This window comes from Oncorhynchus nerka, linkage group LG14, assembly GCF_034236695.1.
Source record: "Oncorhynchus nerka isolate Pitt River linkage group LG14, Oner_Uvic_2.0, whole genome shotgun sequence".
Classification (NCBI taxonomy): Eukaryota; Metazoa; Chordata; class Actinopteri; order Salmoniformes; family Salmonidae; genus Oncorhynchus; species Oncorhynchus nerka.
This window is the reverse complement of record NC_088409.1, coordinates 101,827,632-101,855,001: the sequence shown is the minus strand read 5'-3', so window position 1 is coordinate 101,855,001 and position 27,370 is coordinate 101,827,632.

Here is a 27,370-nt window from a genome sequence, read left to right as displayed (position 1 = left end):
CTAAGGAACTGCCCTTCATCTAGTCTGGATATGAAGGACCTGCCCTTCATCTGGTCTGGATACTAAGGAACTGCCTTTGATCTAGTCTGGTTTCGAAGGATCTACCCTTTATCTAGTCTGGATACGAAGGAACTGCCCTTAATCTAGTCTGAATACTATCTAGTCTGGATACTAAGAAACTGCCCTTAATCTTGTCTGGATACTAAGGTACTGCCCTTCATCTGGTCTGGATACTAAGGAACTGCCTTTCATCTAGTCTGGATTCAAAGGATCTACCCTTCATCTAGTCTGGATACGAAGGAACTGCCCTTCATCTAGTCTGGATACTATCTAGTCTGAATACTAAGAAACTGCCCTTAATCTTGTCTGGATACTAAGGTACTGCCCTTCATCTGGTCTGGATATAAATTTACTGCCCTTCATCTAGTCTGGATACTATCTAGTCTGGATACTAAGGAACTGCCCTTCATCTGGTCTGGATACGATCTAGTCTGGATACTAAGGAACTGCCCTTCATCTGGTCTGGATACGATCTAGTCTGGATACTAAGGTACTGCCCTTCATCTGGTCTGGATACTAAGGAACTGCCCTTCATCTAGTCTGGATACGAAGATTCTACCCTTCATCTAGTCTGGATATGAAGGATCTACCCTTCATCTAGTCTGGATACTATCTAGTCTGGATACTAAGGTATTGCCCTACATCTAGTCTGGATACGAAGGAACTGCCCTTCATCTAGTCTGGATACTATCTGGTCTGGATACTATCTAGTTTGGATACTATCTAGTCTGGATACTAAGGCACTGACATTCATGTAGTCTGGATATGAAGGAACTGCCCTTCATCTGGTCTGGGTACTATCTAGTCTGGATACTAAGGAACTGCCCTTCATCTAGTCTAGATACTAAGGAACTGCCCTTCATCTAGTCTGGATACTAAGGAACTGCCCTTCATCTAGTCTGGATATGAAGGACCTGCCCTTCATCTGGTCTGGATATAAAGGAACTGCCCTTCATCTAGTCTGGATACTATCTAGTCTGGATACTAAGGAACTGCCCTTCATCTGGTCTGGATACGATCTAGTCTGGACACTAAGGTACTGCCCTTCATCTGGTCTAGATACTAAGGAACTGCCCTTCATCTAGTCTGGATATGATCTAGTCTGGATACTAAGGAACTGCCCTTCATCTAGTCTGGATACGAAGGATCTACCCTTCATCTAGTCTGGATATGAAGGATCTACCCTTCATCTAGTCTGGATACTAAGGAACTGCCCTTCATCTAGTCTGGATACTATCTGGTCTGGATACTATCTAGTTTGGATACTATCTAGTCTGGATACTAAGGCACTAACCTTCATGTAGTCTGGATATGAAGGAACTGCCCTTCATCTGGTCTGGATACTATCTAGTCTCGATACTAAGGAACTGCCCTTCATCTAGTCTAGATACTAAGGAACTGCCCTTCATCTAGTCTGGATACTAAGGAACTGCCCTTCATCTAGTCTGGATATGAAGGACCTGCCCTTCATCTAGTCTAGATACTAAGGAACTGCCCTTCATCTAGTCTGGATACTATCTAGTCTGGATACTAAGAAACTGCCCTTAATCTTGTCTGGATACTAAGGTACTGCCCTTCATCTGGTCTGGATACTAAGGAACTGCCTTTCATCTAGTCTGGATTCAAAGGATCTACCCTTCATCTAGTCTGGATACGAAGGAACTGCCCTTCATCTAGTCTGGATACTATCTAGTCTGGATGCTAAGAAACTGCCCTTAATCTTGTCTGGATACTAAGGTACTGCCCTTCATCTGGTCTGGATACTAAGGAACTGCCCTTCATCTAGTCTGGATACTATCTGGTCTGGATACTATCTAGTCTGGATACTATCTAGTCTGGATACTAAGGAACTGCCCTTCATCTAGTCTGGACACTAAGGAACTTCCCTTCATCTGGTCTGGACACGATCTAGTCTGGATACTAAGGACCTGCCCTTCATCTAGTCTGGATACGAAGGAACTGCCCATCTGGTCTGGATACTAAGGAACTGCCCTTCATCTAGTCTGGATACGAAGGATCTACCCTTCATCTAGTCTGGATATTAAGGATCTACCTTAATCTAGTCTGGATACGAAGGAACTGCCCTTCATCTGGTCTGGATACTATCTCGTCTGGACACTAAGGAACTGCCCTTCATCTGGTCTGGATATGATCTAGTCTGGATACTAAGGAACTGCCCTTCATCTGGTCTGGATACTATCTAGTCTGGATACTAAGGACCTGCCCTTCATCTAGTCTGGATACTAAGGAACTGCCCTTCATCTAGTCTGGATACTAAGGACCTGCCCTTCATCTGGTCTGGATACTAAGGAACTGCACTTCATCTAGTCTGGATACGAAGGATCTACCCTTCATCTAGTCTGGATATGAAGGATCTACCCTTCATCTAGTCTGGATACTAAGGAACTGCCCTTCATCTAGTCTGGATACTATCTGGTCTGGATACTATCTAGTTTGGATACTATCTAGTCTGGATACTAAGGCACTGACCTTCATGTAGTCTGGATATGACGGAACTGCCCTTCATCTGGTCTGGATACGATCTAGTCTGGATACTAAGGAACTGCCCTTCATCTAGTCTGGATATGAAGGACCTGCCCTTCATCTGGTCTGGATACTAAGGAACTGCCTTTCATCTAGTCTGGTTTCAAAGGATCTACCCTTCATCTAGTCTGGATACGAAGGAACTGCCCTTCATCTAGTCTGGATACTATCTAGTCTGGATACCAAGAAACTGCCCTTAATCTTGTCTGGATACTAAGGTACTGCCCTTCATCTGGTCTGGATACTAAGGAACTGCCTTTCATCTAGTCTGGATTCAAAGGATCTACCCTTCATCTAGTCTGGATACGAAGGAACTGCCCTCCATCTAGTCTGGATACTATCAAGTCTGAATACTAAGAAACTGCCCTTAATCTTGTCTGGATACTAAGGTACTGCCCTTCATCTGGTCTGGATACGATCTAGTCTGGACACTAAGGACCTGCCCTTCATCTGGTCTGGATACTATCTAGTCTGGATACTAAGGACCTGCCCTTCATCTGGTCTGGATACTAAGGAACTGCCCTTCATCTGGTCTAGATACTAAGGAACTGCCCTTCATCTGGTCTGGATACTATCTAGTCTGGATACTAAGGAACTGCCCTTCATCTAGTCTGGATACTATCTAGTCTGGATACTAAGGACCTGCCCTTCATCTGGTCTGGATACTAAGGAACTGCCCTTCATCTGGTCTAGATACTAAGGAACTGCCCTTCATCTGGTCTGGATACTAAGGACCTGCCCTTCATCTGGTCTGGATACTAAGGAACTGCCCTTCATCTGGTCTAGATACTAAGGAACTGCCCTTCATCTGGTCTAGATACTAAGGACCTGCCCTTCATCTGGTCTGGATACTAAGGAACTGCCCTTCATCTGGTCTAGATACTAAGGAACTGCCCTTAATCTAGTCTGGATACTAAGGACCTGACCTTCATCTGGTCTGGATACGATCTAGTCTGGATACTAAGGACCTGTCCTTCATCTGGTCTGGATACTAAGGACCTGCCCTTCATCTGGTCTGGATACTAAGGAACTGCCCTTCATCTAGTCTGGATACGAAGGATCTACCCTTCATCTAGTCTGGATATGAAGGATCTACCCTTCATCTAGTCTGGATACTAAGGAACTGCCCTTCATCTAGTCTGGATACTATCTGGTCTGGATACTATCTAGTTCGGATACTATCTAGTCTGGATACTAAGGCACTGACCTTCATGTAGTCTGGATATGAAGGAACTGCCCTTCATCTGGTCTGGATACGATCTAGTCTGGATACTAAGGAACTGCCCTTCATCTAGTCTGGATATGAAGGACCTGCCCTTCATCTGGTCTGGATACTAAGGAACTGCCTTTGATCTAGTCTGGTTTCGAAGGATCTACCCTTCATCTAGTCTGGATACGAAGGAACTGCCCTTCATCTAGTCTGGATACTAAGAAACTGCCCTTAATCTTGTCTGGATACTAAGGTACTGCCCTTCATCTGGTCTGGATACTAAGGAACTGCCTTTCATCTAGTCTGGATTCAAAGGATCTACCCTTCATCTAGTCTGGATACGAAGGAACTGCCCTTCATCTAGTCTGGATACTATCTAGTCTGAATACTAAGAAACTGCCCTTAATCTTGTCTGGATACTAAGGTACTGCCCTTCATCTGGTCTGGATATAAAGGAACTGCCCTTCATCTAGTCTGGATACTATCTAGTCTGGATACTAAGGAACTGCCCTTCATCTGGTCTGGATACGATCTAGTCTGGATACTAAGGACCTGCCCTTCATCTGGTCTGGATACTAATGAACTGCCCTTCATCTAGTCTGGATACTATCTAGTCTGGATACTAAGAAACTGCCCTTCATCTTTTCTGGATGCTAAGGTACTGCCCTTCATTTGGTCTAGATACTAAGGAACTGCCCTTCATCTAGTCTGGATACTATCTAGTCTGGATATGAAGGATCTACCCTTCATCTGGTCTGGATACTAAGGAACTGCCCTTCATCTAGTCTGGATACGAAGGATCTACCCTTCATCTAGTCTGGATATGAATGATCTACCCTTCATCTAGTCTGGATACTAAGGAACTGCCCTTCATCTAGTCTGGATACTATCTGGTCTGGATACTATCTAGTTTGGATACTATCTAGTCTGGATACTAAGGCACTGACCTTCATGTAGTCTGGATATGAAGGAACTGCCCTTCATCTGGTCTGGATACTATCTAATCTGGATACTAAGGAACTGCCCTTCATCTAGTCTGGATATGAAGGACCTGCCCTTCATCTGGTCTGGATACTAAGGAACTGCCTTTGATCTAGTCTGGTTTCGAAGGATCTACCCTTCATCTAGTCTGGATACGAAGGAACTGCCCTTCATCTAGTCTGGATACTATCTAGTCTGGATACTAAGAAACTGCCCTTAATCTTGTCTGGATACTAAGGTACTGCCCTTAATCTTGTCTGGATACTAAGGTATTGCCCTTCATCTGGTCTAGATACTAAGGAACTGCCCTTCATCTGGTCTGGATACTATCTAGTCTGGATACTAAGGAACTGCCCTTCATCTGGTCTGGATACTATCTAGTCTGTATACTAAGGTATTGCCCTTCATCTAGTCTGGATACTAAGGAACTGCCCTTCATCTAGTCTGGATACTATCTAGTCTGGATACTAAGAAACTGCCCTTCATCTTTTCTGGATGCTAAGGTACTGCCCTTCATCTGGTCTAGATACTAAGGAACTGCCCTTCATCTGGTCTGGATACTATCTAGTCTGGATACTAAGGAACTGCCCTTCATCTAGTCTGGATACTAAGGAACTGCCCTTCATCTGGTCTGGATACTAAGGAGCTGCCCTTCATCTGGTCTGGATACAATCTAGTCTGGATACTAAGGACCTGCCCTTCATCTGGTCTGGATATGAAGGAACTGCCCTTCATCTGGTCTGGATACTATCTAGTCTGGATACTAAGGAACTGCCCTTCATCTAGTCTGGATATGAAGGACCTGCCCTTCATCTGGTCTGGATACTAAGGAACTGCCTTTGATCTAGTCTGGTTTCGAAGGATCTACCCTTCATCTAGTCTGGATACGAAGGAACTGCCCTTCATCTAGTCTGGATACTATCTAGTCTGGATACTAAGAAACTGCCCTTAATCTTGTCTGGATACTAAGGTACTGCCCTTAATCTTGTCTGGATACTAAGGTATTGCCCTTCATCTGGTCTAGATACTAAGGAACTGCCCTTCATCTGGTCTGGATACTATCTAGTCTGGATACTAAGGAACTGCCCTTCATCTGGTCTGGATACTATCTAGTCTGTATACTAAGGTATTGCCCTTCATCTAGTCTGGATACTAAGGAACTGCCCTTCATCTAGTCTGGATACTATCTAGTCTGGATACTAAGAAACTGCCCTTCATCTTTTCTGGATGCTAAGGTACTGCCCTTCATCTGGTCTAGATACTAAGGAACTGCCCTTCATCTGGTCTGGATACTATCTAGTCTGGATACTAAGGAACTGCCCTTCATCTAGTCTGGATACTAAGGAACTGCCCTTCATCTGGTCTGGATACTAAGGAACTGCCCTTCATCTGGTCTGGATACAATCTAGTCTGGATACTAAGGACCTGCCCTTCATCTGGTCTGGATACTAAGGAACTGCCCTTCATCTGGTCTGGATACGATCTAGTCTGGATACTAAGGACCTGCCCTTCATCTGGTCTGGATACTAAGGAACTGCCCTTCATCTGGTCTGGATACGATCTAGTCTGGATACTAAGGACCTGCCCTTCATCTGGTCTGGATACTAAGGAACTGCCCTTCATCTGGTCTGGATACGATCTAGTCTGGATACTAAGGACCTGCCCTTCATCTGGTCTGGATACTATCTAGTCTGGATACTAAGGAACTGCCCTTCATCTAGTCTAGATACTAAGGAACTGCCCTTCATCTAGTCTGGATACTATCTAGTCTGGATACTAAGAAACTGCCCTTAATCTTGTCTGGATACTAAGGTACTGCCCTTCATCTGGTCTGGATACTAAGGAACTGCCTTTCATCTAGTCTGGATTCAAAGGATCTACCCTTCATCTAGTCTGGGTACGAAGGAACTGCCCTTCATCTGGTCTGGATACTATCTAGTCTGGATACTAAGGAACTGCCCTTCATCTAGTCTGGATACTAAGGAACTGCCCTTCATCTAGTCTGGATATGAAGGACCTGCCCTTCATCTGGTCTGGATACTAAGGAACTGCCTTTGATCTAGTCTGGTTTCGAAGGATCTACCCTTCATCTAGTCTGGATACGAAGGAACTGCCCTTCATCTAGTCTGGATACTATCTAGTCTGGATACTAAGAAACTGCCCTTAATCTTGTCTGGATACTAAGGTACTGCCCTTAATCTTGTCTGGATACTAAGGTATTGCCCTTCATCTGGTCTAGATACTAAGGAACTGCCCTTCATCTGGTCTGGATACTATCTAGTCTGGATACTAAGGAACTGCCCTTCATCTGGTCTGGATACTATCTAGTCTGTATACTAAGGTATTGCCCTTCATCTAGTCTGGATACTAAGGAACTGCCCTTCATCTAGTCTGGATACTATCTAGTCTGGATACTAAGAAACTGCCCTTCATCTTTTCTGGATGCTAAGGTACTGCCCTTCATCTGGTCTAGATACTAAGGAACTGCCCTTCATCTGGTCTGGATACTATCTAGTCTGGATACTAAGGAACTGCCCTTCATCTAGTCTGGATACTAAGGAACTGCCCTTCATCTGGTCTGGATACTAAGGAACTGCCCTTCATCTGGTCTGGATACAATCTAGTCTGGATACTAAGGACCTGCCCTTCATCTGGTCTGGATACTAAGGAACTGCCCTTCATCTGGTCTGGATACGATCTAGTCTGGATACTAAGGACCTGCCCTTCATCTGGTCTGGATACTAAGGAACTGCCCTTCATCTGGTCTGGATACGATCTAGTCTGGATACTAAGGACCTGCCCTTCATCTGGTCTGGATACTAAGGAACTGCCCTTCATCTGGTCTGGATACGATCTAGTCTGGATACTAAGGACCTGCCCTTCATCTGGTCTGGATACTAAGGTACTGCCCTTCATCTGGTCTGGATACTAAGGAACTGCCTTTCATCTAGTCTGGATTCAAAGGATCTACCCTTCATCTAGTCTGGGTACGAAGGAACTGCCCTTCATCTAGTCTGGATACTATCTAGTCTGGATACTAAGAAACTGCCCTTAATCTTGTCTGGATACTAAGGTACTGCCCTTCATCTGGTCTGGATACGAAGGATCTACCCTTCATCTAGTCTGGATATGAAGGATCTACCCTTCATCTAGTCTGGATACTAAGGAACTGCCCTTCATCTAGTCTGGATACTATCTGGTCTGGATACTATCTAGTCTGGATACTATCTAGTCTGGATACTAAGGCACTGCCCTTCATGTAGTCTGGATATGAAGGAACTGCCCTTCATCTGGTCTGGATACTATCTAGTCTGGGTACTAAGGAACTGCCCTTCATCTAGTCTGGACACTAAGGAACTTCCCTTCATTTGGTCTGGACACGATCTAGTCTGGATATTAAGGAACTGCCCTTCATCTGGTCTGGATACGATCTAGTCTGGATACTAAGGTATTGCCCTTCATCTAGTCTTGATACTAAGGAACTGCCCTTCATCTAGTCTGGATACTAAGGAACTGCCCTTCATCTTTTCTGGACGCTAAGGTACTGCCCTTCATCTGGTCTAGATACTAAGGAACTGCCCTTCATCTAGTCTGGATACTATCTAGTCTGGATACTAAGGACCTGCCCTTCATCTGGTCTGGATACTAAGGAACTGCCCCTCATCTAGTCTGGATACGAAGGATCTACCCTTCATCTAGTCTGGATATGAAGGATCTACCATTCATCTAGTCTGGATACTAAGGAACTGCCCTTCATCTAGTCTGGATACTATCTGGTCTGGATACTATCTAGTTTGGATACTATCTAGTCTGGATACTAAGGCACTAACCTTCATGTAGTCTGGATACTAAGGAACTGCCCTCCATCTAGTCTAGATACTAAGGAACTGCCCTTCATCTAGTCTGGATACTATCTAGTCTGGATACTAAGAAACTGCCCTTAATCTTGTCTGGATACTAAGGTACTGCCCTTCATCTGGTCTGGATACTATCTAGTCTGGATACTAAGGAACTGCCCTCCATCTAGTCTAGATACTAAGGAACTGCCCTTCATCTAGTCTGGATACTATCTAGTCTGGATACTAAGAAACTGCCCTTAATCTTGTCTGGATACTAAGGTACTGCCCTTCATCTGGTCTGGATACTAAGGAACTGCCTTTCATCTAGTCTGGATACTATCTAGTCTGGATACTAAGGAACTGCCCTTCATCTAGTCTAGATACTAAGGAACTGCCCTTCATCTAGTCTGGATACTATCTAGTCTGGATACTAAGAAACTGCCCTTAATCTTGTCTGGATACTAAGGTACTGCCCTTCATCTGGTCTGGATACTAAGGAACTGCCTTTCATCTAGTCTGGATTCAAAGGATCTACCCTTCATCTAGTCTGGGTACGAAGGAACTGCCCTTCATCTGGTCTGGATACTATCTAGTCTGGATACTAAGGAACTGCCCTTCATCTAGTCAGGATACTAAGGAACTGCCCTTCATCTAGTCTGGATATGAAGGACCTGCCCTTCATCTGGTCTGGATACTAAGGAACTGCCTTTGATCTAGTCTGGTTTCGAAGGATCTACCCTTCATCTAGTCTGGATACGAAGGAACTGCCCTTCATCTAGTCTGGATACTATCTAGTCTGGATACTAAGAAACTGCCCTTAATCTTGTCTGGATACTAAGGTACTGCCCTTAATCTTGTCTGGATACTAAGGTATTGCCCTTCATCTGGTCTAGATACTAAGGAACTGCCCTTCATCTGGTCTGGATACTATCTAGTCTGGATACTAAGGAACTGCCCTTCATCTGGTCTGGATACTATCTAGTCTGTATACTAAGGTATTGCCCTTCATCTAGTCTGGATACTAAGGAACTGCCCTTCATCTAGTCTGGATACTATCTAGTCTGGATACTAAGAAACTGCCCTTCATCTTTTCTGGATGCTAAGGTACTGCCCTTCATCTGGTCTAGATACTAAGGAACTGCCCTTCATCTGGTCTGGATACTATCTAGTCTGGATACTAAGGAACTGCCCTTCATCTAGTCTGGATACTAAGGAACTGCCCTTCATCTGGTCTGGATACTAAGGAACTGCCCTTCATCTGGTCTGGATACAATCTAGTCTGGATACTAAGGACCTGCCCTTCATCTGGTCTGGATACTAAGGAACTGCCCTTCATCTGGTCTGGATACGATCTAGTCTGGATACTAAGGACCTGCCCTTCATCTGGTCTGGATACTAAGGAACTGCCCTTCATCTGGTCTGGATACGATCTAGTCTGGATACTAAGGACCTGCCCTTCATCTGGTCTGGATACTAAGGAACTGCCCTTCATCTGGTCTGGATACGATCTAGTCTGGATACTAAGGACCTGCCCTTCATCTGGTCTGGATACTAAGGTACTGCCCTTCATCTGGTCTGGATACTAAGGAACTGCCTTTCATCTAGTCTGGATTCAAAGGATCTACCCTTCATCTAGTCTGGGTACGAAGGAACTGCCCTTCATCTAGTCTGGATACTATCTAGTCTGGATACTAAGAAACTGCCCTTAATCTTGTCTGGATACTAAGGTACTGCCCTTCATCTGGTCTGGATACGAAGGATCTACCCTTCATCTAGTCTGGATATGAAGGATCTACCCTTCATCTAGTCTGGATACTAAGGAACTGCCCTTCATCTAGTCTGGATACTATCTGGTCTGGATACTATCTAGTCTGGATACTATCTAGTCTGGATACTAAGGCACTGCCCTTCATGTAGTCTGGATATGAAGGAACTGCCCTTCATCTGGTCTGGATACTATCTAGTCTGGGTACTAAGGAACTGCCCTTCATCTAGTCTGGACACTAAGGAACTTCCCTTCATTTGGTCTGGACACGATCTAGTCTGGATATTAAGGAACTGCCCTTCATCTGGTCTGGATACGATCTAGTCTGGATACTAAGGTATTGCCCTTCATCTAGTCTTGATACTAAGGAACTGCCCTTCATCTAGTCTGGATACTAAGGAACTGCCCTTCATCTTTTCTGGACGCTAAGGTACTGCCCTTCATCTGGTCTAGATACTAAGGAACTGCCCTTCATCTAGTCTGGATACTATCTAGTCTGGATACTAAGGACCTGCCCTTCATCTGGTCTGGATACTAAGGAACTGCCCTCATCTAGTCTGGATACGAAGGATCTACCCTTCATCTAGTCTGGATATGAAGGATCTACCATTCATCTAGTCTGGATACTAAGGAACTGCCCTTCATCTAGTCTGGATACTATCTGGTCTGGATACTATCTAGTTTGGATACTATCTAGTCTGGATACTAAGGCACTAACCTTCATGTAGTCTGGATACTAAGGAACTGCCCTCCATCTAGTCTAGATACTAAGGAACTGCCCTTCATCTAGTCTGGATACTATCTAGTCTGGATACTAAGAAACTGCCCTTAATCTTGTCTGGATACTAAGGTACTGCCCTTCATCTGGTCTGGATACTATCTAGTCTGGATACTAAGGAACTGCCCTCCATCTAGTCTAGATACTAAGGAACTGCCCTTCATCTAGTCTGGATACTATCTAGTCTGGATACTAAGAAACTGCCCTTAATCTTGTCTGGATACTAAGGTACTGCCCTTCATCTGGTCTGGATACTAAGGAACTGCCTTTCATCTAGTCTGGATACTATCTAGTCTGGATACTAAGGAACTGCCCTTCATCTGGTCTGGATACGATCTAGTCTGGATACTAAGGACCTGCCCTTCATCTGGTCTGGATACTAAAGGAACTGCCCTTCATCTAGTCTGGATACGAAGGATCTACCCTTCATCTAGTCTGGATATGAAGGATCTACCCTTCATCTAGTCTGGATACTAAGGAACTGCCCTTCATCTAGTCTGGATACTATCTAGTCTGGATACTAAGGACCTGCCCTTAATCTTGTCTGGATACTAAGGTACTGCCCTTCATCTGGTCTGGATACTAAGGAACTGCCTTTCATCTAGTCTGGATACGAAGGATCTACCATTCATCTAGTCTGGATATGAAGGATCTACCCTTCATCTAGTCTGGATACTAAGGAACTGCCCTTCATCTAGTCTGGATACTAAGGAACTGCCCTTCATCTAGTCTGGATACTATCTGGTCTGGATACTATCTAGTCTGGATACTATCTAGTCTGGATACTAAGGAACTGCCCTTCATCTAGTCTGGACACTAAGGAACTTCCCTTCATCTGGTCTGGACACGATCTAGTCTGGATACTAAGGACCTGCCCTTCATCTAGTCTGGAAACGAAGGAACTGCCCTTCATCTGGTCTGGATACTAAGGAACTGCCCTTCATCTAGTCTGGATACGAAGGATCTACCCTTAATCTAGTCTGGATACGAAGGAACTGCCCTTCATCTGGTCTGGATACTATCTAGTCTGGATACTAAGGAACTGCCCTTCATCTGGTCTGGATACTATGTAGTCTGGATACTAAGAAACTGCCCTTCATCTTTTCTGGATGCTAAGGTATTGCCCTTCATCTAGTCTGGATACTAAGGAACTGCCCTTCATCTAGTCTGGATACTATCTAGTCTGGATACTAAGAAACTGCCCTTCATCTTTTCTGGATGCTAAGGTACTGCCCTTCATCTGGTCTAGATACTAAGGAACTGCACTTCATCTAGTCTGGATACTATCTAGTCTGGATACTAAGAAACTGCCCTTCATCTTGTCTGGATACTATCTAGTCTGGATACTAAGGAAATGCCCTTCATCTAGTCTGGATACGAAGGAACTGCCCTTCATCTGGTCTAGATACTAAGGAACTGCCCTTCATCTAGTCTGGATACTAAGGAACTGCCCTCCATCTAGTCTAGATACTAAGGAACTGCCCTTCATCTAGTCTGGATACTATCTAGTCTGGATACTAAGAAACTGCCCTTAATCTTGTCTGGATACTAAGGTACTGCCCTTCATCTGGTCTGGATACTAAGGAACTGCCTTTCATCTAGTCTGGATACTATCTAGTCTGGATACTAAGGAACTGCCCTTCATCTGGTCTGGATACGATCTAGTCTGGATACTAAGGACCTGCCCTTCATCTGGTCTGGATACTAAAGGAACTGCCCTTCATCTAGTCTGGATACGAAGGATCTACCCTTCATCTAGTCTGGATATGAAGGATCTACCCTTCATCTAGTCTGGATACTAAGGAACTGCCCTTCATCTAGTCTGGATACTATCTAGTCTGGATACTAAGGACCTGCCCTTAATCTTGTCTGGATACTAAGGTACTGCCCTTCATCTGGTCTGGATACTAAGGAACTGCCTTTCATCTAGTCTGGATACGAAGGATCTACCATTCATCTAGTCTGGATATGAAGGATCTACCCTTCATCTAGTCTGGATACTAAGGAACTGCCCTTCATCTGGTCTGGATACTAAGGAACTGCCCTTCATCTAGTTTGGATACTATCTAGTCTGGATACTATCTAGTCTGGATACTATCTAGTCTGGATACTAATGAACTGCCCTTCATCTAGTCTTGATATGAAGGATCTACCCTTCATCTAGTCTGGATATGAAGGATCTACCCTTCATCTAGTCTGGATACTAAGGAACTGCCCTTCATCTAGTCTGGATACTATCTGGTCTGGATACTATCTAGTCTGGATACTAAGGCACTGCCCTTCATGTAGTCTGGATATGAAGGAACTGCCCTTCATCTGGTCTGGATACTATCTAGTCTGGATACTAAGGAACTGCCCTTCATCTAGTCTGGACACTAAGGAACTTCCCTTCATTTGGTCTGGACACGATCTAGTCTGGATATTAAGGAACTGCCCTTCATTGGTCTGGATACGATCTAGTCTGGATACTAAGGTATTGCCCTTCATCTAGTCTTGATACTAAGGAACTGCCCTTCATCTAGTCTGGATACTAAGGAACTGCCCTTCATCTTTTCTGGACGCTAAGGTACTGCCCTTCATCTGGTCTAGATACTAAGGAACTGCCCTTCATCTAGTCTGGATACTATCTAGTCTGGATACTAAGGACCTGCCCTTCATCTGGTCTGGATACTAAGGAACTGCCCTCATCTAGTCTGGATACTAAGGATCTACCCTTCATCTAGTCTGGATATGAAGGATCTACCATTCATCTAGTCTGGATACTAAGGAACTGCCCTTCATCTAGTCTGGATACTATCTGGTCTGGATACTATCTAGTTTGGATACTATCTAGTCTGGATACTAAGGCACTAACCTTCATGTAGTCTGGATATGAAGGAACTGCCCTTCATCTGGTCTGGATACTATCTAGTCTGGATACTAAGGAACTGCCCTTCATCTAGTCTGGATACTAAGGAACTGCCCTCCATCTAGTCTAGATACTAAGGAACTGCCCTTCATCTAGTCTGGATACTATCTAGTCTGGATACTAAGAAACTGCCCTTAATCTTGTCTGGATACTAAGGTACTGCCCTTCATCTGGTCTGGATACTAAGGAACTGCCTTTCATCTAGTCTGGATACTATCTAGTCTGGATACTAAGGAACTGCCCTTCATCTGGTCTGGATACGATCTAGTCTGGATACTAAGGACCTGCCCTTCATCTGGTCTGGATACTAAGGAACTGCCCTTCATCTAGTCTGGATACGAAGGATCTACCCTTCATCTAGTCTGGATATGAAGGATCTACCCTTCATCTAGTCTGGATACTAAGGAACTGCCCTTCATCTAGTCTGGATACTATCTAGTCTGGATACTAAGGACCTGCCCTTAATCTTGTCTGGATACTAAGGTACTGCCCTTCATCTGGTCTGGATACTAAGGAACTGCCTTTCATCTAGTCTGGATACGAAGGATCTACCATTCATCTAGTCTGGATATGAAGGATCTACCCTTCATCTAGTCTGGATACTAAGGAACTGCCCTTCATCTAGTCTGGATACTATCTGGTCTGGATACTATCTAGTCTGGATACTATCTAGTCTGGATACTAAGGCACTGCCCTTCATGTAGTCTGGATATGAAGGAACTGCCCTTCATCTAGTCTGGACACTAAGGAACTTCCCTTCATCTGGTCTGGACACGATCTAGTCTGGATACTAAGGACCTGCCCTTCATCTAGTCTGGAAACGAAGGAACTGCCCTTCATCTGGTCTGGATACTAAGGAACTGCCCTTCATCTAGTCTGGATACGAAGGATCTACCCTTAATCTAGTCTGGATACGAAGGAACTGCCCTTCATCTGGTCTGGATACTATCTAGTCTGGATACTAAGGAACTGCCCTTCATCTGGTCTGGATACTATGTAGTCTGGATACTAAGGTATTGCCCTTCATCTAGTCTGGATACTAAGGAACTGCCCTTCATCTAGTCTGGATACTATCTAGTCTGGATACTAAGAAACTGCCCTTCATCTTTTCTGGATGCTAAGGTACTGCCCTTCATCTGGTCTAGATACTAAGGAACTGCCCTTCATCTAGTCTGGATACTATCTAGTCTGGATACTAAGAAACTGCCCTTCATCTTGTCTGGATACTATCTAGTCTGGATACTAAGGAAATGCCCTTCATCTAGTCTGGATACGAAGGAACTGCCCTTCATCTGGTCTAGATACTAAGGAACTGCCCTTCATCTAGTCTGGATATGAAGGATCTACCCTTAATCTAGTCTGGATACGAAGGAACTGCCCTTCATCTGGTCTGGATACTAAGGAACTGCCCTTCATCTAGTTTGGATACTATCTAGTCTGGATACTATCTAGTCTGGATACTATCTAGTCTGGATACTAATGAACTGCCCTTCATCTAGTCTTGATATGAAGGAACTGCCCTTCATCTGGTCTGGATACTATCTATTCTGGAAACTAAGGAACTGCCCTTCATCTAGTCTGGATACGAAGGAACTGCCCTTCATCTGGTCTAGATACTAAGGAACTGCCCTTCATCTAGTCTGGATACTATCTAGTCTGGATACTAAGGAACTGCCCTTCATCTAGTCTGGATACTAAGGAACTGCCCTTAATCTTGTCTGGATACTAAGGTACTGCCCTTCATCTGGTCTGGATACTAAGGAACTGCCCTTCATCTAGTCTGGACACTAAGGAACTTCCCTTCATCTGGTCTGGACACGATCTAGTCTGGATACTATCTAGTCTGGATACTAAGGAACTGCCCTTCATCTAGTCTGGACACTAAGGAACTTCCCTTCATCTGGTCTGGACACGATCTAGTCTGGATACTAAGGACCTGCCCTTCATCTAGTCTGGATACGAAGGAACTGCCCTTCATCTGGTCTGGATACTAAGGAACTGCCCTTCATCTAGTCTGGATACGAAGGATCTACCCTTCATCTAGTCTGGATATTAAGGATCTACCTTAATCTAGTCTGGATACGAAGGAACTGCCCTTCATCTGGTCTGGATACTATCTCGTCTGGACACTAAGGAACTGCCCTTCATCTGGTCTGGATATGATCTAGTCTGGATACTAAGGAACTGCCCTTCATCTGGTCTGGATACTATCTAGTCTGGATACTAAGGACCTGCCCTTCATCTAGTCTGGATACTAAGGAACTGCCCTTCATCTAGTCTGGATACTAAGGAACTGCCCTTCATCTAGTCTGGATACTATCTGGTCTGGATACTATCTAGTTTGGATACTATCTAGTCTGGATACTAAGGCACTGACCTTCATGTAGTCTGGATATGAAGGAACTGCCCTTCATCTGGTCTGGATACGATCTAGTCTGGATACTAAGGAACTGCCCTTCATCTAGTCTGGATATGAAGGACCTGCCCTTCATCTGGTCTGGATACTAAGGAACTGCCTTTGATCTAGTCTGGTTTTGAAGGATCTACCCTTCATCTAGTCTGGATACGAAGGAACTGCCCTTCATCTAGTCTGGATACTAAGAAACTGCCCTTAATCTTGTCTGGATACTAAGGTACTGCCCTTCATCTGGTCTGGATACTAAGGAACTGCCTTTCATCTAGTCTGGATTCAAAGGATCTACCCTTCATCTAGTCTGGATACGAAGGAACTGCCCTTCATCTAGTCTGGATACTATCTAGTCTGAATACTAAGAAACTGCCCTTAATCTTGTCTGGATACTAAGGTACTGCCCTTCATCTGGTCTGGATACTAAGGAACTGCCCTTCATCTAGTCTGGATACTATCTGGTCTGGATACTATCTAGTCTGGATACTATCTAGTCTGGATACTAAGGAACTGCCCTTCATCTAGTCTGGACACTAAGGAACTTCCCTTCATCTGGTCTGGACACGATCTAGTCTGGATACTAAGGACCTGCCCTTCATCTAGCCTGGATACGAAGGAACTGCCCTTCATCTGGTCTGGATACTAAGGAACTGCCCTTCATCTAGTCTGGATACGAAGGATCTACCCTTCATCTAGTCTGGATATTAAGGATCTACCTTAATCTAGTCTGGATACGAAGGAACTGCCCTTCATCTAGTCTGGATATGAAGGAACTGCCCTTCATCTGGTCTGGATACTATCTAGTCTGGATACTAAGGAACTGCCCTTCATCTAGTCTGGACACTAAGGAACTTCCCTTCATTTGGTCTGGACACGATCTAGTCTGGATATGAAGGAACTGCCCTTCATCTGGTCTGGATACTATCTCGTCTGGATACTAAGGCACTGCCCTTCATGTAGTCTGGATATGAAGGAACTGCCCTTCATCTGGTCTGGATACTATCTAGTCTGGATACTAAGGAACTGCCCTTCATCTAGTCTGGACACTAAGGAACTTCCCTTCATTTGGTCTGGACACGATCTAGTCTGGATATTAAGGAACTGCCCTTCATCTGGTCTGGATACGATCTAGTCTGGATACTAAGGTATTGCCCTTCATCTAGTCTTGATACTAAGGAACTGCCCTTCATCTAGTCTGGATACTAAGGAACTGCCCTTCATCTTTTCTGGACGCTAAGGTACTGCCCTTCATCTGGTCTAGATACTAAGGAACTGCCCTTCATCTAGTCTGGATACTATCTAGTCTGGATACTAAGGACCTGCCCTTCATCTGGTCTGGATACTAAGGAACTGCCCCTCATCTAGTCTGGATACGAAGGATCTACCCTTCATCTAGTCTGGATATGAAGGATCTACCATTCATCTAGTCTGGATACTAAGGAACTGCCCTTCATCTAGTCTGGATACTATCTGGTCTGGATACTATCTAGTTTGGATACTATCTAGTCTGGATACTAAGGCACTAACCTTCATGTAGTCTGGATATGAAGGAACTGCCCTTCATCTGGTCTGGATACTATCTAGTCTGGATACTAAGGAACTGCCCTTCATCTAGTCTGGATACTAAGGAACTGCTCTCCATCTAGTCTAGATACTAAGGAACTGCCCTTCATCTAGTCTGGATACTATCTAGTCTGGATACTAAGAAACTGCCCTTAATCTTGTCTGGATACTAAGGTACTGCCCTTCATCTGGTCTGGATACTAAGGAACTGCCTTTCATCTGGTCTGGATACTATCTAGTCTGGATACTAAGGAACTGCCCTTCATCTGGTCTGGATACGATCTAGTCTGGATACTAAGGACCTGCCCTTCATCTGGTCTGGATACTAAGGAACTGCCCTTCATCTAGTCTGGATACGAAGGATCTACCCTTCATCTAGTCTGGATATTAAGGATCTACCTTAATCTAGTCTGGATACTGAAGGAACTGCCCTTCATCTGGTCTGGATACTATCTCGTCTGGACACTAAGGAACTGCCCTTCATCTGGTCTGGATATGATCTAGTCTGGATACTAAGGAACTGCCCTTCATCTGGTCTGGATACTATCTAGTCTGGATACTAAGGACCTGCCCTTCATCTAGTCTGGATACTAAGGAACTGCCCTTCATCTAGTCTGGATACTAAGGAACTGCCCTTCATCTAGTCTGGATACTATCTGGTCTGGATACTATCTAGTTTGGATACTATCTAGTCTGGATACTAAGGCACTGACCTTCATGTAGTCTGGATATGAAGGAACTGCCCTTCATCTGGTCTGGATACGATCTAGTCTGGATACTAAGGAACTGCCCTTCATCTAGTCTGGATATGAAGGACCTGCCCTTCATCTGGTCTGGATACTAAGGAACTGCCTTTGATCTAGTCTGGTTTCGAAGGATCTACCCTTCATCTAGTCTGGATACGAAGGAACTGCCCTTCATCTAGTCTGGATACTAAGAAACTGCCCTTAATCTTGTCTGGATACTAAGGTACTGCCCTTCATCTGGTCTGGATACTAAGGAACTGCCTTTCATCTAGTCTGGATTCAAAGGATCTACCCTTCATCTAGTCTGGATACGAAGGAACTGCCCTTCATCTAGTCTGGATACTATCTAGTCTGAATACTAAGAAACTGCCCTTAATCTTGTCTGGATACTAAGGTACTGCCCTTCATCTGGTCTGGATACTAAGGAACTGCCCTTCATCTAGTCTGGATACTATCTGGTCTGGATACTATCTAGTCTGGATACTATCTAGTCTGGATACTAAGGAACTGCCCTTCATCTAGTCTGGACACTAAGGAACTTCCTTCATCTGGTCTGGACACGATCTAGTCTGGATACTAAGGACCTGCCCTTCATCTAGCCTGGATACGAAGGAACTGCCCTTCATCTGGTCTGGATACTAAGGAACTGCCCTTCATCTAGTCTGGATACGAAGGATCTACCCTTCATCTAGTCTGGATATTAAGGATCTACCTTAATCTAGTCTGGATACGAAGGAACTGCCCTTCATCTAGTCTGGATATGAAGGAACTGCCCTTCATCTGGTCTGGATACTATCTAGTCTGGATACTAAGGAACTGCCCTTCATCTAGTCTGGACACTAAGGAACTTCCTTCATTTGGTCTGGACACGATCTAGTCTGGATATGAAGGAACTGCCCTTCATCTGGTCTGGATACTATCTCGTCTGGATACTAAGGCACTGCCCTTCATGTAGTCTGGATATGAAGGAACTGCCCTTCATCTGGTCTGGATACTATCTAGTCTGGATACTAAGGAACTGCCCTTCATCTAGTCTGGACACTAAGGAACTTCCCTTCATTTGGTCTGGACACGATCTAGTCTGGATATTAAGGAACTGCCCTTCATCTGGTCTGGATACGATCTAGTCTGGATACTAAGGTATTGCCCTTCATCTAGTCTTGATACTAAGGAACTGCCCTTCATCTAGTCTGGATACTAAGGAACTGCCCTTCATCTTTTCTGGACGCTAAGGTACTGCCCTTCATCTGGTCTAGATACTAAGGAACTGCCCTTCATCTAGTCTGGATACTATCTAGTCTGGATACTAAGGACCTGCCCTTCATCTGGTCTGGATACTAAGGAACTGCCCCTCATCTAGTCTGGATACGAAGGATCTACCCTTCATCTAGTCTGGATATGAAGGATCTACCATTCATCTAGTCTGGATACTAAGGAACTGCCCTTCATCTAGTCTGGATACTATCTGGTCTGGATACTATCTAGTTTGGATACTATCTAGTCTGGATACTAAGGCACTAACCTTCATGTAGTCTGGATATGAAGGAACTGCCCTTCATCTGGTCTGGATACTATCTAGTCTGGATACTAAGGAACTGCCCTTCATCTAGTCTGGATACTAAGGAACTGCCCTCCATCTAGTCTAGATACTAAGGAACTGCCCTTCATCTAGTCTGGATACTATCTAGTCTGGATACTAAGAAACTGCCCTTAATCTTGTCTGGATACTAAGGTACTGCCCTTCATCTGGTCTGGATACTAAGGAACTGCCTTTCATCTGGTCTGGATACTATCTAGTCTGGATACTAAGGAACTGCCCTTCATCTGGTCTGGATACGATCTAGTCTGGATACTAAGGACCTGCCCTTCATCTGGTCTGGATACTAAGGAACTGCCCTTCATCTAGTCTGGATACGAAGGATCTACCCTTCATCTAGTCTGGATATTAAGGATCTACCTTAATCTAGTCTGGATACGAAGGAACTGCCCTTCATCTGGTCTGGATACTATCTCGTCTGGACACTAAGGAACTGCCCTTCATCTGGTCTGGATATGATCTAGTCTGGATACTAAGGAACTGCCCTTCATCTGGTCTGGATACTATCTAGTCTGGATACTAAGGACCTGCCCTTCATCTAGTCTGGATACTAAGGAACTGCCCTTCATCTAGTCTGGATACTAAGGAACTGCCCTTCATCTAGTCTGGATACTATCTGGTCTGGATACTATCTAGTTTGGATACTATCTAGTCTGGATACTAAGGCACTGACCTTCATGTAGTCTGGATATGAAGGAACTGCCCTTCATCTGGTCTGGATACGATCTAGTCTGGATACTAAGGAACTGCCCTTCATCTAGTCTGGATATGAAGGACCTGCCCTTCATCTGGTCTGGATACTAAGGAACTGCCTTTGATCTAGTCTGGTTTCGAAGGATCTACCCTTCATCTAGTCTGGATACGAAGGAACTGCCCTTCATCTAGTCTGGATACTAAGAAACTGCCCTTAATCTTGTCTGGATACTAAGGTACTGCCCTTCATCTGGTCTGGATACTAAGGAACTGCCTTTCATCTAGTCTGGATTCAAAGGATCTACCCTTCATCTAGTCTGGATACGAAGGAACTGCCCTTCATCTAGTCTGGATACTATCTAGTCTGAATACTAAGAAACTGCCCTTAATCTTGTCTGGATACTAAGGTACTGCCCTTCATCTGGTCTGGATACTAAGGAACTGCCCTTCATCTAGTCTGGATACTATCTGGTCTGGATACTATCTAGTCTGGATACTATCTAGTCTGGATACTAAGGAACTGCCCTTCATCTAGTCTGGACACTAAGGAACTTCCCTTCATCTGGTCTGGACACGATCTAGTCTGGATACTAAGGACCTGCCCTTCATCTAGCCTGGATACGAAGGAACTGCCCTTCATCTGGTCTGGATACTAAGGAACTGCCCTTCATCTAGTCTGGATACGAAGGATCTACCCTTCATCTAGTCTGGATATTAAGGATCTACCTTAATCTAGTCTGGATACGAAGGAACTGCCCTTCATCTAGTCTGGATATGAAGGAACTGCCCTTCATCTGGTCTGGATACTATCTAGTCTGGATACTAAGGAACTGCCCTTCATCTAGTCTGGACACTAAGGAACTTCCCTTCATTTGGTCTGGACACGATCTAGTCTGGATATGAAGGAACTGCCCTTCATCTGGTCTGGATACTATCTCGTCTGGATACTAAGGCACTGCCCTTCATGTAGTCTGGATATGAAGGAACTGCCCTTCATCTGGTCTGGATACTATCTAGTCTGGATACTAAGGAACTGCCCTTCATCTAGTCTGGACACTAAGGAACTTCCTTCATTTGGTCTGGACACGATCTAGTCTGGATATTAAGGAACTGCCCTTCATCTGGTCTGGATACGATCTAGTCTGGATACTAAGGTATTGCCCTTCATCTAGTCTTGATACTAAGGAACTGCCCTTCATCTAGTCTGGATACTAAGGAACTGCCCTTCATCTTTTCTGGACGCTAAGGTACTGCCCTTCATCTGGTCTAGATACTAAGGAACTGCCCTTCATCTAGTCTGGATACTATCTAGTCTGGATACTAAGGACCTGCCCTTCATCTGGTCTGGATACTAAGGAACTGCCCCTCATCTAGTCTGGATACGAAGGATCTACCCTTCATCTAGTCTGGATATGAAGGATCTACCATTCATCTAGTCTGGATACTAAGGAACTGCCCTTCATCTAGTCTGGATACTATCTGGTCTGGATACTATCTAGTTTGGATACTATCTAGTCTGGATACTAAGGCACTAACCTTCATGTAGTCTGGATATGAAGGAACTGCCCTTCATCTGGTCTGGATACTATCTAGTCTGGATACTAAGGAACTGCCCTTCATCTAGTCTGGATACTAAGGAACTGCCCTCCATCTAGTCTAGATACTAAGGAACTGCCCTTCATCTAGTCTGGATACTATCTAGTCTGGATACTAAGAAACTGCCCTTAATCTTGTCTGGATACTAAGGTACTGCCCTTCATCTGGTCTGGATACTAAGGAACTGCCTTTCATCTGGTCTGGATACTATCTAGTCTGGATACTAAGGAACTGCCCTTCATCTGGTCTGGATACGATCTAGTCTGGATACTAAGGACCTGCCCTTCATCTGGTCTGGATACTAAGGAACTGCCCTTCATCTAGTCTGGATACGAAGGATCTACCCTTCATCTAGTCTGGATATGAAGGATCTACCCTTCATCTAGTCTGGATACTAAGGAACTGCCCTTCATCTAGTCTGGATACTATCTAGTCTGGATACTAAGGACCTGCCCTTAATCTTGTCTGGATACTAAGGTACTGCCCTTCATCTGGTCTGGATACTAAGGAACTGCCTTTCATCTAGTCTGGATACGAAGGATCTACCATTCATCTAGTCTGGATATGAAGGATCTACCCTTCATCTAGTCTGGATACTAAGGAACTGCCCTTCATCTAGTCTGGATACTATCTGGTCTGGATACTATCTAGTCTGGATACTATCTAGTCTGGATACTAAGGCACTGCCCTTCATGTAGTCTGGATATGAAGGAACTGCCCTTCATCTAGTCTGGACACTAAGGAACTTCCCTTCATCTGGTCTGGACACGATCTAGTCTGGATACTAAGGACCTGCCCTTCATCTAGTCTGGAAACGAAGGAACTGCCCTTCATCTGGTCTGGATACTAAGGAACTGCCCTTCATCTAGTCTGGATACGAAGGATCTACCCTTAATCTAGTCTGGATACGAAGGAACTGCCCTTCATCTGGTCTGGATACTATCTAGTCTGGATACTAAGGAACTGCCCTTCATCTGGTCTGGATACTATGTAGTCTGGATACTAAGGTATTGCCCTTCATCTAGTCTGGATACTATCTAGTCTGGATACTAAGAAACTGCCCTTCATCTTTTCTGGATGCTAAGGTACTGCCCTTCATCTGGTCTAGATACTAAGGAACTGCCCTTCATCTAGTCTGGATACTATCTAGTCTGGATACTAAGAAACTGCCCTTCATCTTGTCTGGATACTATCTAGTCTGGATACTAAGGAAATACCCTTCATCTAGTCTGGATACGAAGGAACTGCCCTTCATCTGGTCTAGATACTAAGGAACTGCCCTTCATCTAGTCTGGATATGAAGGATCTACCCTTAATCTAGTCTGGATACGAAGGAACTGCCCTTCATCTGGTCTGGATACGATCTAGTCTGGATACTAAGGACCTGCCCTTCATCTAGTCTGGATACGAAGGAACTGCCCTTCATCTGGTCTGGATACTAAGGAACTGCCCTTCATCTAGTCTGGATACTATCTAGTCTGGATACTATCTAGTCTGGATACTATCTAGTCTGGATACTAATGAACTGCCCTTCATCTAGTCTTGATATGAAGGAACTGCCCTTCATCTGGTCTGGATACTATCTATTCTGGAAACTAAGGAACTGCCCTTCATCTAGTCTGGATACGAAGGAACTGCCCTTCATCTGGTCTAGATACTAAGGAACTGCCCTTCATCTAGTCTGGATACTATCTAGTCTGGATACTAAGGAACTGCCCTTAATCTTGTCTGGATACTAAGGTACTGCCCTTCATCTGGTCTGGATACTAAGGAACTGCCCTTCATCTAGTCTGGATACTATCTGGTCTGGATACTATCTAGTCTGGATACTATCTAGTCTGGATACTAAGGAACTGCCCTTCATCTAGTCTGGACACTAAGGAACTTCCCTTCATCTGGTCTGGACACGATCTAGTCTGGATACTAAGGACCTGCCCTTCATCTAGTCTGGATACGAAGGAACTGCCCTTCATCTGGTCTGGATACTAAGGAACTGCCCTTCATCTAGTCTGGATACGAAGGATCTACCCTTCATCTAGTCTGGATATTAAGGATCTACCTTAATCTAGTCTGGATACGAAGGAACTGCCCTTCATCTGGTCTGGATACTATCTCGTCTGGACACTAAGGAACTGCCCTTCATCTGGTCTGGATATGATCTAGTCTGGATACTAAGGAACTGCCCTTCATCTGGTCTGGATACTATCTAGTCTGGATACTAAGGACCTGCCCTTCATCTAGTCTGGATACTAAGGAACTGCCCTTCATCTAGTCTGGATACTAAGGAACTGCCCTTCATCTAGTCTGTATACTATCTGGTCTGGATACTATCTAGTTTGGATACTATCTAGTCTGGATACTAAGGCACTGACCTTCATGTAGTCTGGATATGAAGGAACTGCCCTTCATCCGGTCTGGATACGATCTAGTCTGGATACTAAGGAACTGCCCTTCATCTAGTCTGGATATGAAGGACCTGCCCTTCATCTGGTCTGGATACTAAGGAACTGCCTTTGATCTAGTCTGGTTTCGAAGGATCTACCCTTCATCTAGTCTGGATACGAAGGAACTGCCCTTCATCTAGTCTGGATACTAAGAAACTGCCCTTAATCTTGTCTGGATACTAAGGTACTGCCCTTCATCTGGTCTGGATACTAAGGAACTGCCTTTCATCTAGTCTGGATACTATCTAGTCTGAATACTAAGAAACTGCCCTTAATCTTGTCTGGATACTAAGGTACTGCCCTTCATCTGGTCTGGATATAAAGGAACTGCCCTTCATCTAGTCTGGATACTATCTAGTCTGGATACTAAGGAACTGCCCTTCATCTGGTCTGGATACTATCTAGTCTGGATACTAAGGAACTGCCCTTCATCTGGTCTGGATACTATCTAGTCTGGATACTAAGAAACTGCCCTTCATCTGGTCTGGATACGATCTAGTCTGGATACTAAGGACCTGCCCTTCATCTGGTCTGGATACTAATGAACTGCCCTTCATCTAGTCTGGATACTAAGGAACTGCCCTTCATCTTTTCTGGATGCTAAGGTACTGCCCTTCATTTGGTCTAGATACTAAGGAACTGCCCTTCATCTAGTCTGGATACTATCTAGTCTGGATATGAAGGATCTACCCTTCATCTGGTCTGGATACTAAGGAACTGCTCTTCATCTAGTCTGGATACGAAGGATCTACCCTTCATCTAGTCTGGATATGAATGATCTACCCTTCATCTAGTCTGGATACTAAGGAACTGCCCTTCATCTAGTCTGGATACTAAGGAACTGCCCTTCATCTAGTCTGGATATGAAGGACCTGCCCTTCATCTGGTCTGGATACTAAGGAACTGCCTTTGATCTAGTCTGGTTTCGAAGGATCTACCCTTCATCTAGTCTGGATACGAAGGAACTGCCCTTCATCTAGTCTGGATACTATCTAGTCTGGATACTAAGAAACTGCCCTTAATCTTGTCTGGATACTAAGGTACTGCCCTTAATATTGTCTGGATACTAAGGTATTGCCCTTCATCTGGTCTAGATACTAAGGAACTGCCCTTCATCTGGTCTGGATACTATCTAGTCTGGATACTAAGGAACTGCCCTTCATCTAGTCTGGATACTAAGGAACTGCCCTTCATCTGGTCTGGATACTAAGGAACTGCCCTTCATCTGGTCTGGATACGATCTAGTCTGGATACTAAGGATCTTCCCTTCATCTGGTCTGGATACTAAGGAACTGCCCTTCATCTGGTCTGGATACGATCTAGTCTGGATACTAAGGACCTGCCCTTCATCTGGTCTGGATACTAAGGAACTGCCCTTCATCTGGTCTGGATACGATCTAGTCTGGATACTAAGGACCTGCCCTTCATCTGGTCTGGATACTAAGGAACTGCCCTTCATCTGGTCTGGATACGATCTAGTCTGGATACTAAGGACCTGCCCTTCATCTGGTCTGGATCCTAAGGAACTGCCCTTCATCTAGTCTGGATATGAAGGATCTACCCTTCATCTAGTCTGGATACTATCTAGTCTGGATACTAAGGTATTGCCCTTCATCTAGTCTGGATACGAAGGAACTGCCCTTCATCTGGTCTAGATACTAAGGAACTGCCCTTCATCTGGTCTGGATCCTATCTAGTCTGGATACTAAGGAACTACCTTTCATCTAGTCTGGATATGAAGGAACTGCCCTTCATCTAGTCTGGATACTATCTAGTCTGGATACTAAGGAACTGCCCTTCATCTGGTCTGGATACTATCTAGTCTGGATACGAAGGAACTGCCCTTCATCTGGTCTGGATACTAAGGAACAGCCCTTCATCTAGTCTGGATACGAAGGAACTACCCTTCATCTAGTCTGGATACGAAGGTAATGCCCTTCACCTAGTCTGGATACTATCTAGTCTGGATACTAAGGAACTGCCCTTCATCTAGTCTGGATACTAAGGAACTGCCCTTCATCTGGTCTGGATACTATCTAGTCTGGATATTAAGGTACTGCCCTTCATCTAGTCTGGATACTAAGGAACTGCCCTTCATCTGGTCTGGATTCTATCTAGTCTGGACACGAAGGAACTCCCCTTCATCTGGTCTGGATACTAAGGAACTGCCCTTCATCTGGTCTGGATACTATCTAGTCTGGATACGAAGGAACTCCCCTTCATCTGGTCTGGATACTAA